Source organism: Salmo salar, chromosome 23 (assembly GCF_965601325.2).
Source record: "Salmo salar chromosome 23, fSalSal1, whole genome shotgun sequence".
Taxonomy (NCBI): domain Eukaryota; kingdom Metazoa; phylum Chordata; class Actinopteri; order Salmoniformes; family Salmonidae; genus Salmo; species Salmo salar.
Window position 1 is genome coordinate 31849435 of NC_138313.1, and position 14841 is coordinate 31864275.

Genomic DNA, 14841 nt, shown 5'->3' on the forward strand with positions numbered 1-14841 from the left:
TGTACTGTGTACGGACTGTTTTTGAAAATGTTTTGCTCATAAGTGTAAATACACTATTACTGCTTAATTGCCAAAATGTTAATGCATGTGAGGAGGTGGAATCTAAACTAATCATTTATTTTGTGTTTTTGATGGAAATGTTCAGTAGGTTGGTGGGACAAAAGGTGGCAGTGTAGTTCTTTCCAAAGCACCATCAACACTAACAGTGAGCAGACAGTAAAATACAATGTTTTATAAAATAGAATGTTAAAATATGCAATATATTGTCTCATATATTGCATATTTTACCATTGTATTTTATTACAAATATTGTGCTAGATCAGGATTTTACTTTTGATGATATTCTATGATTGTAAATGGTGTGCAATTAATTCTGTCTATAGCTAGGTTTCCATTCAACTGGCGACAGATGTTCATGCAAATATTTTAAAATCCGCATAAACCTTACCGTGAAATGCTTACTTACAAGCCCTTAACTAACAATGCAGTTAAAAGAAAGAGTTAAATAAATATTTACTAAATAAACTAAAGTAAAAAAATCTAATCAATCAAAAAGTAACACAAGAAATATACTGTAATTTCCGGACTATTAAGCGCACCTGAATATAAGCCGCACCCACTGAATTTAAAAAATATATATATTATTTTGAACATAAATAAGCCGCACATGTCTATAAGCCGCAGGTGCCTACCGGTACATTGAAACAAATTATCTTTACACAGGCTTTAACGAAACACGGCTTGTAACAAAAATAAATAGGCTTTAACGAAACACGGCTTGTAACAAAAAATAAAAAATTAGCAGTAAGCTTTAGTTGTCTTTTTGCACTGAGTCAATTCCTCACGCTGCTGTTTCCAACGTCTTATCATCGACTCATTAAGACCAAGCTCCCGTGCAGCAGCTCTATTTCCTTTTCCAACAGCCAGATCAATCGCCTTCAACTTGAAAGCTGCATCATATGCATTTCTCCGTGTCTTTGCCATGATGAGGGTGACAAAATGACTACCGTAATCAGAATGATGGGAAGTTTGAGAGCGCTCGATTTAATCTAAACAGTAAACAAAGTTGTTTGACAGTAACCCGTTCGGCAATTTCATTGGTCTAATGAAAGCTTCATGCCGCCAAAAAACTGAGCACGTCACAGAATGTGTTTTTTTGGAGAAAAGAAAATTGAAAGCGGGAAAAATCCATATTAGCCGCGTCATTGTTTAAGCCGCGAGGTTCAAAGCCTGGGAAAAAAGTTGCAGGTTATAGTCCGGAATTTACGGTACATAACAATAACGAGGCTATATACAGGGGGTACCGGTACCAAGTCAATGTGCGTGGGTACAGGTTAGTCGAGGTAATTTGTAAAGTGACTATGCATAGATAATAAACAGCGAGTAATAGCAGTGTAAAAACACTGGTGTCGTCAGCAAACATAATAATGGTGTTGGAGTAGGGCATGGCCACGCAGTAGTGGGTGAACAGGTAGTACAGGGGGTCAACGTAAATAGTCCGGGTGGCCATTTGATTAGTTGTTCAGCAGTCTTCGACGCTCCGGTAAAGCTTTCCGTGTGGTAGCAGAGAGAACAGTCTATGACTTGGGTGACTGGAGTCTTTGACCATTTTTTGGGCCTTCCTCTGACACCACTAGTATATAGGTCCTGGATGTCAGGAAGCTTGGCCCAGTGATGTACTGGGCTGTACACACTACCCACTGTAGCGCCTTACTGTCCGATGCCATACCAGGCAGTGATGCAACCGGTCAGGATCCTCTCGGTGGTGCAGGTGTAGAACATTTTGAGGATCTGGGGACCCATGCCAAGTCTCTTGTGGGAGAAAAGGTGTTGTCGAGCCCTCTTCACGACTATCTTGGTGTGTTTGGACCATGATAGTTTGTTGGTGATGTGGACACCAAGGAACTTGAAACTCTCGACCCGCTCCACTTCAGTCCTGTCGATGTTAATGGAAGCCTGTTCAGCCCTCCTTTTCCTATAGTCCACAATCAGCTCCTTTGTCTTGCTCACATTGAGAGAGAGATTTTTGTCCTGGCACCACACTGCCAGGTCTCTGACCTCCTCCCTATAGGCTGTCTCATCGTTGTCGGTAATCAGGCCTACCACTGTTTAGTCGTCAGCAAACTTAATGATGGTGTTGGAGTTGTGCTTGGCCACGCAGTCGTGGATGAACAGGGAGTACAGCAGGGGACTAAGCACGCACCCCTGAGGGGCCCCAGTGTTGAGGATCAGCGTGGCAGATGTGTTGTTGCCTACCCTTACCACCTGGGGGTGGCCCGTCAGGAAGTCCAGGACCCAGTTGCAGAGGGAGGTGTTTAGTCCCAGGGTCGTTAGCTTAGTGATAAGCTTTGTGGGCACTATGGTGTTGAACGCTGAGCTGTAGTCAATGAACCTCATTCTCACATAGGTGTTCCTTTTATCTAGGTGGGAAAGGGCAGTGTGGAGTGCGATTGAGTTTGCGTCATCTGTTGATCTGTTGGGGCGGTATGCGAATTGGAGTGGGTCTAGGGTTTCTGGCATGATGGTGTTGTGCTACGAGGCGGTAATCATTTAGGCAGGTTACCTTTGCTTTTTTGGGCACAGGGACTATGGTGGTATGTTTGAAACATGCAGGTATTACAGACTCGGCCAGAGAGAGGTTTAAAATGTCAGTGAAGACATTTGCAAGTTGGTCCACACATGCTTTGAGTACACGTCCTGGTAATCCGTCTGGCCCCTTCTGCTTTGTGAATGTTCACATCGGCTATGGAGAGCGTGATCACACAGTCACCCGGAAAACAGCTGGTGCTCTCATGCATTCTTCAGTTTTGCTTGCCTCGAAGCGAGCATAAAAGGCATTTAGCTTGTCTGGTTGGCTTGCGTCACTGGGCAGCTCTCGTCTGGGTTTCTCTTTGTAGTCCGTAATAGTTTTCAAGCTCTGCCACATCCGACGAGTGTCAGAGCCGGTGTAGTAGGATTCAATCTTAGCCCAGTATTGCCTGTTTGATAGTTCGTCTGAGGGCATATCGGGATTTCTTATAAGCATCCGGATTAGTGTCCCACTCCTTGTGGATGGTGCCTGTAATCCATGGCTTCTGGAAGGGAAATGTACGTACGGTAACTGTGGGGACGACGTAGTCGATGCACTTATTGATGAAGCCGGTGATTGAGGTGGTATACTCCTCAATGCCATTGGATGAATCCCAGAACATATTCCAATCTGTGCTAGCAAAACAGTCCTGTAGTGTAGCATCCGCATCATCTGACCACTTCCGTATTGAGCGAGTCACTGGTACTTCCTGTTTTAGTTTTTGCTTGTAAGCAGGAATCAGGAGGATAGAATTATGGTCAGATTTGCCAAATAGAGGGCGAGGGAGAGCATTGTATGCGTCTCTGTGTGTGGAGTAAAGGTGGTCTAGAGTTTTTTTCCTCTGGTTGCACATGTGACATGCTTGTAGAAATGAGGTAAAACTGATTTAGGTTTGCCTGCATTAATAAAGTCCACGGCCACTAGGAGCGCCGCTTCTGGTTGAGCATTTTCTTGTTTGATTATGGTCTTATACAGCTCTTTGAATGCGGTCTTAGTGCCAGTATCGGTTTGTGGTGGTAAATAGACAGCTACGAAGAATATAGATGAGAACTCTCTTGGTAGATAGTGTGGTCTACAGCTTATCATGAGGTATTCTACCTCAGGCGAGCAATACCACGAGACTTCTTTAATATTAGACATTGCGCACCAGCAGTTATTGAGAAATAGACACACACCCCCGCCTCTCGTCTTACCAGACGTAGCTGCTCTGTCCTGCCAATGCACGGAGAAGTCAGCCAGCTCTATATTATCTGTGTCATCGTTCAGCCACGTCTTGGTGAAACATAAGATATTAGTTTTTAATGTCCCATTGGTAGGATAGTCTTAATCGTAGATTGTCCAGTTTGTTTTCCAATGATTGCACATTGGCCAATAATACAGAGGGTAGTGGTGGTTTACTCACTCGGAGCAGCAACGAGAACTGCCCCTCCCTACCTTCAGGCTATGCTCAAATCCTACATCCCAACCCGAGCACTCTGTTCCGCCACCTCTGGTCTCTTGGCCCTTGCACCCCTACGGCAGGGCAGCATCCACTCAGCCCAGTCAAAGCTCTTCTCTGTCCTGGCACCCCAACGGTGGAACAAGCTTCCCCCTAAAATTAAGACAGCGCAGTCCCTGCCCATTTTCCAAAAATGTCTGAAACCCTGAAGAGTATCTTAAATAACTCTCAAAAAAGGTTGTGGAAATCGCTCTGTAATTTCCTGGTTGCTAAAATTCTACACTGTTCACTCGATTTCAGTTTGTGAGAAAACAAGCACTGAATAGTGTAGGGAATCATTGTACCATCTAAGTTGTTGTGAAATATCTTTTCAACAACAAAAAATATTGGTTTTATCAACTGGTGGACCCATAGCTGCGGGAAGTACAATAGGGATGCTGAGGGCCCTGCAGCACCCCCTGAAAAATCTGAATTTAAAAAAGTAGTGCACTGGGCCTTTAATAGTCCTGTATTAGCAGACCGATATAGCCGTCTGCAGTGCAGGCAAAAGCTCGCCCCAGTTTGACAACAGATGCCACTCCAGCCGGAGAAATCAATAGGCGAATATCACAGCCAATCACAACACTGGCGGGTAAGTTATACTGTGAAACACTATCATTCCACTATTACTGCAGATATATTATGGACATTTTCTGAAATTGCAATGCAAAAATTCTACAAAAATCCTATGCACCTTTAAATAACAAATGTACCTACTCTGGTTGTGGCACCTGCGCTCTAGCCAACAGCACAGAGGTAGGCTGTGCTGGTAGGCTAGTCTACATTACATTATTATGGATAAGAGCAAAAATATTTGTATATGTCAAAAGGCAGTCAAGCATTGCTCATTGTGTCACCAGAATAAGACCCTCGATATTTATTGGAAAGGAGCAGAAAGCTCATCACCGTGCACTTTCACCAGCCTGTGAAGTTCATCATAATTTATTTCATCTGTAGCCTAATAGCCATCTGTAGCCTAACTCTGCATAGTTTCCAGAGTTGTAGTGGGAGGGCCACACACCATGTCATCGCGTGACTAAGCCTTGTCTTAGGACGGTAAGTTGGTGGTTGGAGACATCCCTCTAGTGGTGTGGGGGCTGTGCTTTGGCAAAGTGGGTGGGGTTATATCCTGCCTGTTTGGCCCTGTCCGGGGGTTTCATCGGATGGGGCCACAGTGTCTCCTGATCCCTCCTGTCTCAGCCTCCAGTATTTATGCTGCAGTAGTTTATGTGTCGGGGGGCTAGGGTCAGTCTGTTACATCTGGAGTATTTCTCTTGTCTTATCCGGTGTCCTGTGTGAATTTAAATATGCTCTCTCTAATTCTCTCTTTCTCTCTTTCTTTCTCTCGGAGGACCTGAGCCCTAGGACCATGCCTCAGGACTACCTGGCATGATGACTCCTTGCTGTCCCCAGTCCACCTGGCCGTGCTGCTGCTCCAGTTTCAACTGTTCTGCCTGCGGCTATGGAACCCTGACCTGTTCACCGGACGTGCTTGTTGCACCCTCGACAACTACTATGATTATTATTATTTGACCATGCTGGTCATTTATGAACATTTTAACATCTTGACCATGTTCTGTTATAATATCCACCCGGCACAGCCAGAAGAGGACTGGCCACCCCTCATAGCCTGGTTCCTCTCTAGGTTTCTTCCTAGGTTTTTGGCCTTTTTAGGGAGTTTTTCCTAGCCACCGTGCTTCTTTCACATGCATTGCTTGCTGTTTGGGGTTTTAGGCTGGGTTTCTGTACAGCACTTTGAGATATCAGCTGATGTACGAAGGGCTATATAAATAAATTTGATTTGATTTGATTTGACTCCAAGTTTACTTCGATATGATGGTTATTATATCAATATTTGCGTATAGAGTCGTTTCCATTTCTCCTAAAATCAATTTTACCAACACAAAAAGATCCCGCCATGTAGAACGAACAAATTATCTGTCTGCAATTATTAAATTGTACTAAAACTTCCTGTTTCCATCACAGCTATAGTGATTTTTGTTCATATGCAATGACTTTACTAGCATAAAACTGTAGATGGAAACATGGTTAGTGACTGCAAAAAAACAAGAATCTACTACTATTACAGAAACACAGAAGTAGTTCCACTATGTGTTTTTAATCAAATTGGATTGGTAACATACACATATTTAGCAGATGTTATTGCAGGTGTAGCGAAATGCTTGTGCTGCGAAGTTGCTTTGGAGCTAGAAGCAGAGCTGCCATGTCAGTGTGCCATCCTGTTCTGTGTATTTAGCAGGTTCAAGGCATTGTTCTCATATCAGTACTTCCACATGTCACAGACCACAGTTTCGATAAATATACCACAGGTAATAGAGAAGAGGAAGACCCTTATTTCCATGTTCTGTAACAACAGTCTGATGCCAAGCACTGGCAGCAGACGCTAGGGAACACATTCACAGCGCACAAATCATCACGTTATACTGTACAAACACTGTCAGTGATACAGACCTCACAGTCAGAAAAGGCCATGGAGAACAGTACACTCACCCTCCGGACTCTGGCGTCACCATCTCCTCCATCAGGCCAGTGCACATTCAGCTTACAGTACACCTGAGGCCATGGCAGCAGTTGTAAGACCACAGACAAAGGACAGAAATGACAACCTATTATCTGTGTAGACCCTATTCCCTACAAAAGTAGTGCACTACAGTATGGGGAATAGGGTGTCATTTTGAGATTTTCATTTGAGTTCAGTGCATTATACACAAACTTGTTTCTCTTCCACCTTAGTGTGTGTTGATGAGTTGGTTGTAGACGGGCTCCAGGATCTGAGAGTAGTTCTGGTCTTTGGGTGCGTGGCCTTTCAGAGAGCCCTGGGGGAGAGAGAGGGAGAGCGAAACCAAACAGGTGAGGAGGAAATCTCTGAGGGACAATTCCTAACTGGAGATAACATGCATGACACGAACTTCACGCAAATGTATCGATGTCAATGAGAGATGTGAGATCATTTGGGTATCATGCGCAGATCACAAGTTAGCATCTGGCCCTAAGTGATTAACATGGTGTGGAATCTATGCTACTTGTGTTACATAGCAGTTTCCTGTTGTAAATGGCTTATGTTTCACAGACCTTGATTTTGTCCATCATGGTGGTATCAGGACACCAGAACTGATGGAACTGTACCAGGTCAGGAGCTGCCCTGTAGAAGTCCACCAGAAGCATCTGTGGAACAATAATTGAATACAGTAAGAAGAACACAGCTACAAAATGGCCAATGGTCTACCATTTGAATGAATTTGCATAGGTATGGCTACTATGAGGATAACTAAGTTTACAGACAGTACCATCTCATTCAGGATGTCACTGGTCAGGAAGTTATCTTGTACATAGGTCACCACCACCACCACAGGGATGCCATGGTCATTGGGCCTTTGCTGTGGATGGTAGAATAGTGATAAGTTGGTGTTATAGATGTTTACCTGACAGACCTCGCATGAACAGATTCTGGCAGATCTGAAAGGTCACTGATTGTTTTTCACACAAACATCTGTATCATACTATGGAACTGGCGTGTGTTGATCCATGTCCTGATATCATCAGTGTTACTAGGGCTTACCTCTTCCTCAACAGCAAAGGCCGAATCTCTGTCTGCGACAGGGAAATGCTCTTAAACTGCAAGCAAAAGGGCACAACAACAGAGGTCATACATGTTGAAGATCATTACTGTAATGCCAGAGCCTGGGGAATGCTCACTGTCTCTGCTTTTAAAGGAAAAACTCACGTTGTGTGTTAGTGTCCTATCGTCCTCCGAGGTAGCCCACCACCTCACTGGTGGTCAGGAGACAGTGGAAATCCTGAGGACACACGATCATACATCTGTCATTTTCCCCCAATACAACAGACTCCAACTGTAGCCTTACAGACTCAAACTGTAGTTTTACATTGCTTATCTTACTACCACTGTATGACTTACCATGAGAAGCATCACGTTGCTGCATAAAGCACATGGAAAGGATGGAATCTCTTGATGGCTGAGAAAGCTGATAACCCCACCAACGTGTGTGGATCCCTGTCGATATACAGTATGTGATTAAGTGTTGACGCTTACTTATATGCATTATATGCATTATTGAGACAGGCTGGGATGAGCACAATTATACCTTGCAGCATACCTGGTACCCAGAGTGCAGTATCTGATGGGGATTATCTCTCTGTCTCCATTCTTGGGCACAAGGCTGATATCTGTTAGAGGGAGCCCATTAGATACATCTTTCTCATATCACGCTCTACCATACATAGTTTCAATTACATAATGCCATTTCTCCAGATTCTTGGTGGATTGAATGTCTCACCATGCAGCTCAGGTTTGTTCTTCCTGTTCTTGTCACCTGTCGGCAATGCCGTCTTTCCCTCTTCCTCATCTCCCATCACGTCATCTTCTACCTCGCTCACTAAGCTCTGACATCACAGGAAGAGGGAGGGTTTGAGATGCCAGTATTCTACAGTGCTTCTCTCCCTCTAAATCTCCCTCTTCCAGCACCCCTTCCTTTTGAGGCCTCTTTCCTGTTGAGCTTTGTTTCCGTATCAACAAACCTCCCTATTTTTCTCCGCCCCACCTTGTCTGCGCTGGGCTGGTACTTGTGCAGCCAGCTGGTCTTGTACTACACTCATTTCTGGCCCCTGTAGCGCACTGAGGCCCACCCACAGCCCGACTTCTTAGCAGGGTTGACCAGGCGCTTGCAGTGTTTGGCCCAGGCACTGGGAGAGTTGAAGGTCTGCCCCGTCTCCACCCAGCAGATCTTCCCATCATTAAACAGGTCACCTAAAAACGTTTTAACCTAGGGAGGGAGGGAAGGATGCAACTTTAGGCTGGTGCTGGCGACATTATGCAGTGAGGTCCATACAGAAGTGGTTTGTCGAGATCGGTGTGAAAGAACTTGACTGGCCTGCACAGAGCCCTGCCTTAACCACATCGAACACCTTTGGAATGAATTGGAAAGCCGACTGCGAGCCAGGCCTAATCGCCCAACATCAGTGCCTGACCTCACGAATGATCATGTGGCTGAATGGAAGTAAGTCCCCACAGCAATGTTCCAATATTTAGTGGAAAGCCTTCCCAGAAGAGTGGAGGCTGTTATACGTGCAAAAGGGGACCAACTCCATATTAACGCCCATGATTTTCGAATGAAAAGTTTGATGAGCATGTGTCCACATACTTTTGACCATTAGTGTATTTGTGTATGGATATGTATTCTGATAATCTGTTACAGGTGCATTACCAGATAGTATATGCACAGCACTCCATCCCCAGGCTCTACCAGGCTGTCCTTCAGCAGCACTCTCAGGGTAATGCCTCTCCTCCTCAGCAGGGAACCACAACCCGAGAGGGTCCTCAGGTCTGACTCCGCTCCTCCTCTTCCTCTCCTCCCTCCTCCATGACCTGTGGAGACAAGGGTGGCTCAGAGTCTGTGAACACAGACACACACACATATTTTATGCATGATGCATTTGTAAGCCATTCAATAGAAAGGGGATCTCTTAGAGAGAGGAACCACTCTTATTACGTCATGAAAACATGTCCAAATTAAAACATACGGTGCCATGACCTTGACATTAAATGAGGAACCAAACATTGCAATTCATCCACAAAAAGAAGTCCAACAAATGATTCCCTCTGAATTTGTTATAGGGGTCATGACATCTTTGAGATCAAGAAGTCACCCAGTGACCCACATAAATCACTGTCACCGTTGAAATGTAATAATCTGTTGGACGTTACATTTAAAGTTGTTTGACATAGCTAATTTGTTGTCACTTCTGATCATTTGTGATAGCCCTAACTGCCTTTGTGAGTGTGGTATGATCTAAAATAAGGAGCGGCGACAACGAGGTTCTAGCTCCAGCCTGTTTATTAACCTAACCCTCGCATGTCATACATAGGTACGGATACCCCCAAGGGACATCCTACTACATCTTCCCCTCTCCCATGAACAACAACTCAACATGCATAACCACTGAAGCATAACTGAAATGCAATTTGGAAACCAGTATTATTCTCTAACATGCTACTTCACATCCTGAAACAGTATGAAAGCATTAAATCACACAGTATGAACATTAACTTAGGTACAGTCTCTTTTTGCTGGGTATGGTCCCCAACAGTATGCTTTCTCTTCACGTAACATAGTCTTTCAGCCACTCTGGTAGCTTCACATCCCTTTTTGGGCGCACTTGTGGCTCTGGGAGCATTCTCTCTCATTCACCCTCTTTTTGTGCATTTTCTGTGGCCTCAGTCTGTGTGGCTGGTAGATCTGGAAGAGCTCTGAGGTGTGTTTTGTTTCTCCGTACCTCCTCTGAGCCTGTGTCCACCACATAGGAGCGTGGGGCATCCGCTTTCCTCAGCACTATTGCTGGTGTCTTTAAGTTTGTAATCCACACACATTGACCTTCGGTCAGCTCTGGCCTCTCCGTAGCACGGTGTCTCCGATTAAAGTCTCCAGTTTGCGTTTGTTTCAGCCGTTTGTCCCTCTCAGCAAAGGCCTTCCTGTTAGGCCATCGGGGTTTAAGCTGAGCCGGCGAGACAGGCAACGGGGAACGCAGCCTCCTGCCCATCAGGAGCTCGGCAGGCGACGGCCCATAATGCAGTGGTGTAACTCTGTAAGCTAACAGAGCCCTGTATGGATCCTTGTTCGTTTTCAGCAGTCCCTTGACTGTTTTCACAGCTCTCTCTGCCTCACCATTACTCTGTGCATGGTAGGGGCTACTGGTCACGTGTGAAGTCATATTCTACGGCAAAGGCAGAAAAGAAGCTTGCAGAGAACTGGGGAGCGTTATCTGTAACCAGGACCTCAGCGACCCCTTGCCTGGAAAAAATGGACTTTAATCCATTGATAACACCAGCTGATGTGGTTATGGGTGTCTTTGCTATTTCAATGTATCTTGAGTAGTAATCTACCACTAGCAGATAAGTGTCATTTTTCCAATAGAACATATCTGCCCCTACCTTTTGCCATGGCCGTTTGGCAGCTCCGTTACCATCATTGGCTCCGGATGACAAGGTTGACATTTTGTACAGACCTCACACTGGGCCACCAGCTTGGCAATCTGAGTACTCAGACCAAGCCACCTCAGATGTGGTCTCGCCTGTTGAGCCCTCAGTCTGCATTTGGTTATCCCCATGTGTCCATCATGCACTCTGTCTAGCATTTCTGGTTGTAGAGTCTTTGGGAAAACTATCCGATGTCCTTTCATGAGAAGGTCTCCATTACAGTGGAAGTCACTTTGGTGCACCCAATAGGCTTCAGCAGCTGAGGCAATCCTCCTGCCTGGGCCATCCCCTTTTGCAATATCTGTCGGCAGATGTGGTCTCGTTGTTGCTCCTCTGCAATCTGCTGCAGTTTGGTCTGAGATGCAGGTAGGCTGCCCCTTACTGTATTAATGGACACCTGTACCTCACCCTCTAGACGTTGCTCCTCCTCTGATAATGGATGTTTAATTGGGGCCCTGGAGAGTGCGTCTGCTGTGATCAGTGCCTTCCCTGGCACATACACCATCTTGTAGGTGAACCTCAGTAATCTGAGGCGGAAGCGCAGAACTCTGGGAGGCAAGTCGTCCAGTGCTTTTGTCCCTAACAGAGCCAACAGTGGTTTGTGGTCAGTCTCTGCTTTAAACTGCAGGCCAATAAGGTATTGGCTGAGCCTTTCACATGCCCATGTGATAGCCAACGCCTCCTTCTCCACTTGAGCATACCTTTGCTCTGTGTCGGATAAGCTTCGGGAGATGTATGCTATTGGACGCCACTCCATGTTGTCCTGCATCTGTGTGAGGACCGCCCCTAGCCCAAAGGATGATGCATCTGCTGATACCTTTGTCTTAGCGTGGGGACGGTACTGGGCCAGCACTCTCTGTGAGGCCAGGTCTCCTTTGATTTTGTTAGACGCTACCTGTTGCATGTGACCCCATGACCAGTCATTCTCTTTGGCTAGTAAGTCTCTCAGAGGTTTGGTTGTACCTGAGAACTGTGGGAGGAACTTACCCACATATGTGGCCATGCCTAAGAAGGTCCTGACTTCAGCCACATTCTGGGGTCTGGGCATATCTGTGATGGCGCTGATCTTCTCTGGATCCGGCTCTATTCCAGCTGCACTGATTTTGTGTCCCAAGAACAAGACCTCTGACTGTGCAAAAGGGCATTTTTCATTGAGTGTCAGGCCAGTCTCCTGGAGTCGGGTCAGAACTGCTGTGAGCCTTACATCATATTTTGCTCTGTCCCTTCACGAGCACATCGTCCGCGTGGATTATGACGCCACTCAGCCCATCCAACAGCTGGGACATGCGTCTTTGGAAATGCTCAGGACCGGAAGCGATTCCAAATGGCAAAACATTAAAACAGTAACGGCCAAACGGTGTTATAAACGTTGTGAGTGCCCTACTCTCTGGTGACAGCGGTATCTGCCAGAAACCTGAGCGGGCATCCAGCTTTGTGAAGACTTGTGAACCATCCAACTGAGCCAGTGACTGCTCCACTGATGGTAAGATGTGTCTCTCTCTGCAGAGTGCCTCATTCAAGTTAGTCATGTCCACACAGATCCTTATGTCCCCATTGGCATTTGGGACCACTACCATCCCTGCACACCAGTCAGTGGGACTCTCTATTTTAGACACCGCCCCAATTTCTTCCATCCTCCCCAACTCTTCCTTTATTCTGGCCAATAAAGGGATAGGCACACAGCGTGGGTGGTAAGGGCATAGGGGACAGCATCCTCTTTCAGGCGGATTTTGTAGTCACCTTCTATCCTTCCTAGACCAGAAAACACTTTGGGGAATTTATTTTTGAAAACCTCACCTGGGTCCTCCAGTTCGCTCACTCTCTCAATGAGTTGCAATGCTTCAATTGCTGGCAGCCCCAGCAACGGTCTGGCTAGAGAGTCAATGACGAAGACAGGCTGGATGGCACTTTTGTCTTTACTCTCCAGTTTAATCACCAAGTGCCCTACCACTGGTAAAATCTTATTACTGGGTTCGTACAGTTTTTTGTTTGTAGAGAGCAAAGGGTCATCTCTGCTATAGCTATACAGCCTAGTTGGGATAGCTGTCACTGCTGCCCCAGTGTCTAGTTTAAATGACACAACCTCCCCATTGAGTTTAATGTCTGAATGCAAGCCAGCCTTGTTTTCCTTTACTTCTCCCAGAAAGATGCTGTCCTGCTGTGCCTCCTCAGAGACCTCATGCATTTGCTTTAATCGACAGACAGCTGAAAAGTGTCCTCTCCTGTGACATTTCCTGCATTCTGCTTCCTTTGCTGGGCAATCTTTCCATCTGTGGAAAGGGAATTTCCCACATTTGCGACAAACACTTGAAATAGCTACTGGTGCTGTCTGTGATTGTTTTCTCCACGTCTGTTTCTGTTCTGTGTTCCCCTCCATTTCTTTAGCTCGGTATGAAAATGCATTTATTTCCCCACTCTCTTCGTTCTGCAAGGAGCCGCTATCGCGCATTATCGTCTGCTGTCTTTTTACTGTCTCACTCTGCCTAACTTGGTTTACAGCTTTGGACAAGGTAAGCTAGGAATCCAACTGTAACTTTCAGAAAGTGATATATTTCTTATTCCCACTACAATCCGATCTCGGATCAGCTCTTCCCTGAGCGCGCCAAACTGACAATGTTCTGCTAGTTTGTGAACAGCTGTGATAAAACGGTCGGTGGTTTCACCCTGCTCCTGTTTGCGCATATTAAACCTAGCTCTCTCAAATATAATGTTGTGTCTCCCTAAAAAATGCGTTTCAAAACAGTCTTTAATGGCACTGTAGTTAAGTTTCTTTTCCTCAGTCAACGTTGAAGCATTTCATATATCCTCGGCTTCATCACCCATAGAGTAGATCAGTGTATTCATTTGAAATGCCTCATTTTTCACGTTTAAGCCTGATGCTACCCTGTACCTTTCAAAGCGCCTGATCCATTTCGGCTAGTTTTGAATGTCCATACAAAAAAATTCTCAGGGGGACTAATACGAAATCCGTCAGCACTAGCCACTGGCCTGTCCGTGTTTGCGCCAGAGCCCGTTGAACTTGGAGTCGCAAACCCTGAAATCCCGCCAGCTTCTTCCTCTTGCAACATGTTGCTTAGCAGTAACTTAGTCCTTGCTCGTAAGCGAGCAAAATAATGATATGTGCTGTTTTATCTCCAACACTGCCCTCCCTGCTTTGAAACAGCCTGAATGTATGATTTAATTGGTACGTCCTTCACGTTTATGTGAATTTTAAAACCACTTCTGACACCATGTAGTATGATCTAAAATAAGGAGCGGCGACAACGAGGTTCTAGATATAGCCCTTGGTTCTCTCCAGACCTGACTGCCCTTAACCAACACAAAAACATCCTGTGGCGTTCTGCATTAGCATCGAACAGCCCCCGTGATATGCAACTTTTCAGGGAAGTTAGAAACCAATATACACAGGCAGTTAGAAAAGCAAAGGCTAGCTTTTTCAAGCAGAAATTTACTTCCTGCAACACAAACTCAAAACAGTTCTGGGACACTGTAAAGTCCTTGGAGAATAAGAGCACCTACTCCCAGCTGCCCACTGCACTGAGGATAGGAAACTCTGTCACCACCGATAAATCCACTATAATTGAGAATTTCAATAAGCATTTTTCTACGGCTGGCCATGCTTTCCACCTGGCTACCCCTACCCCGGTCAACAGCACTGCACCCCCCCACAGTAACTCGCCCAAGCCTTCCCCATTTCTCCTTCTCCCAAATCCAGTCAGCTGTTCTGAAATAGCTGCAAAATCTGGACCCCTACAAATCAGCCGGGCTAGACAATCTGGACCC

The 14841-nt window shown here is 45.6% G+C and overlaps 1 pseudogene; it reads right to left on the bottom strand.

The window, feature by feature from the left end:
- Window positions 1-6164: 6164 nt before the first annotated feature.
- On the bottom strand, window positions 6165-10793 carry LOC106584239 (MPN domain-containing protein-like; annotated as a pseudogene).
- Window positions 10794-14841: the final 4048 nt, after the last annotated feature.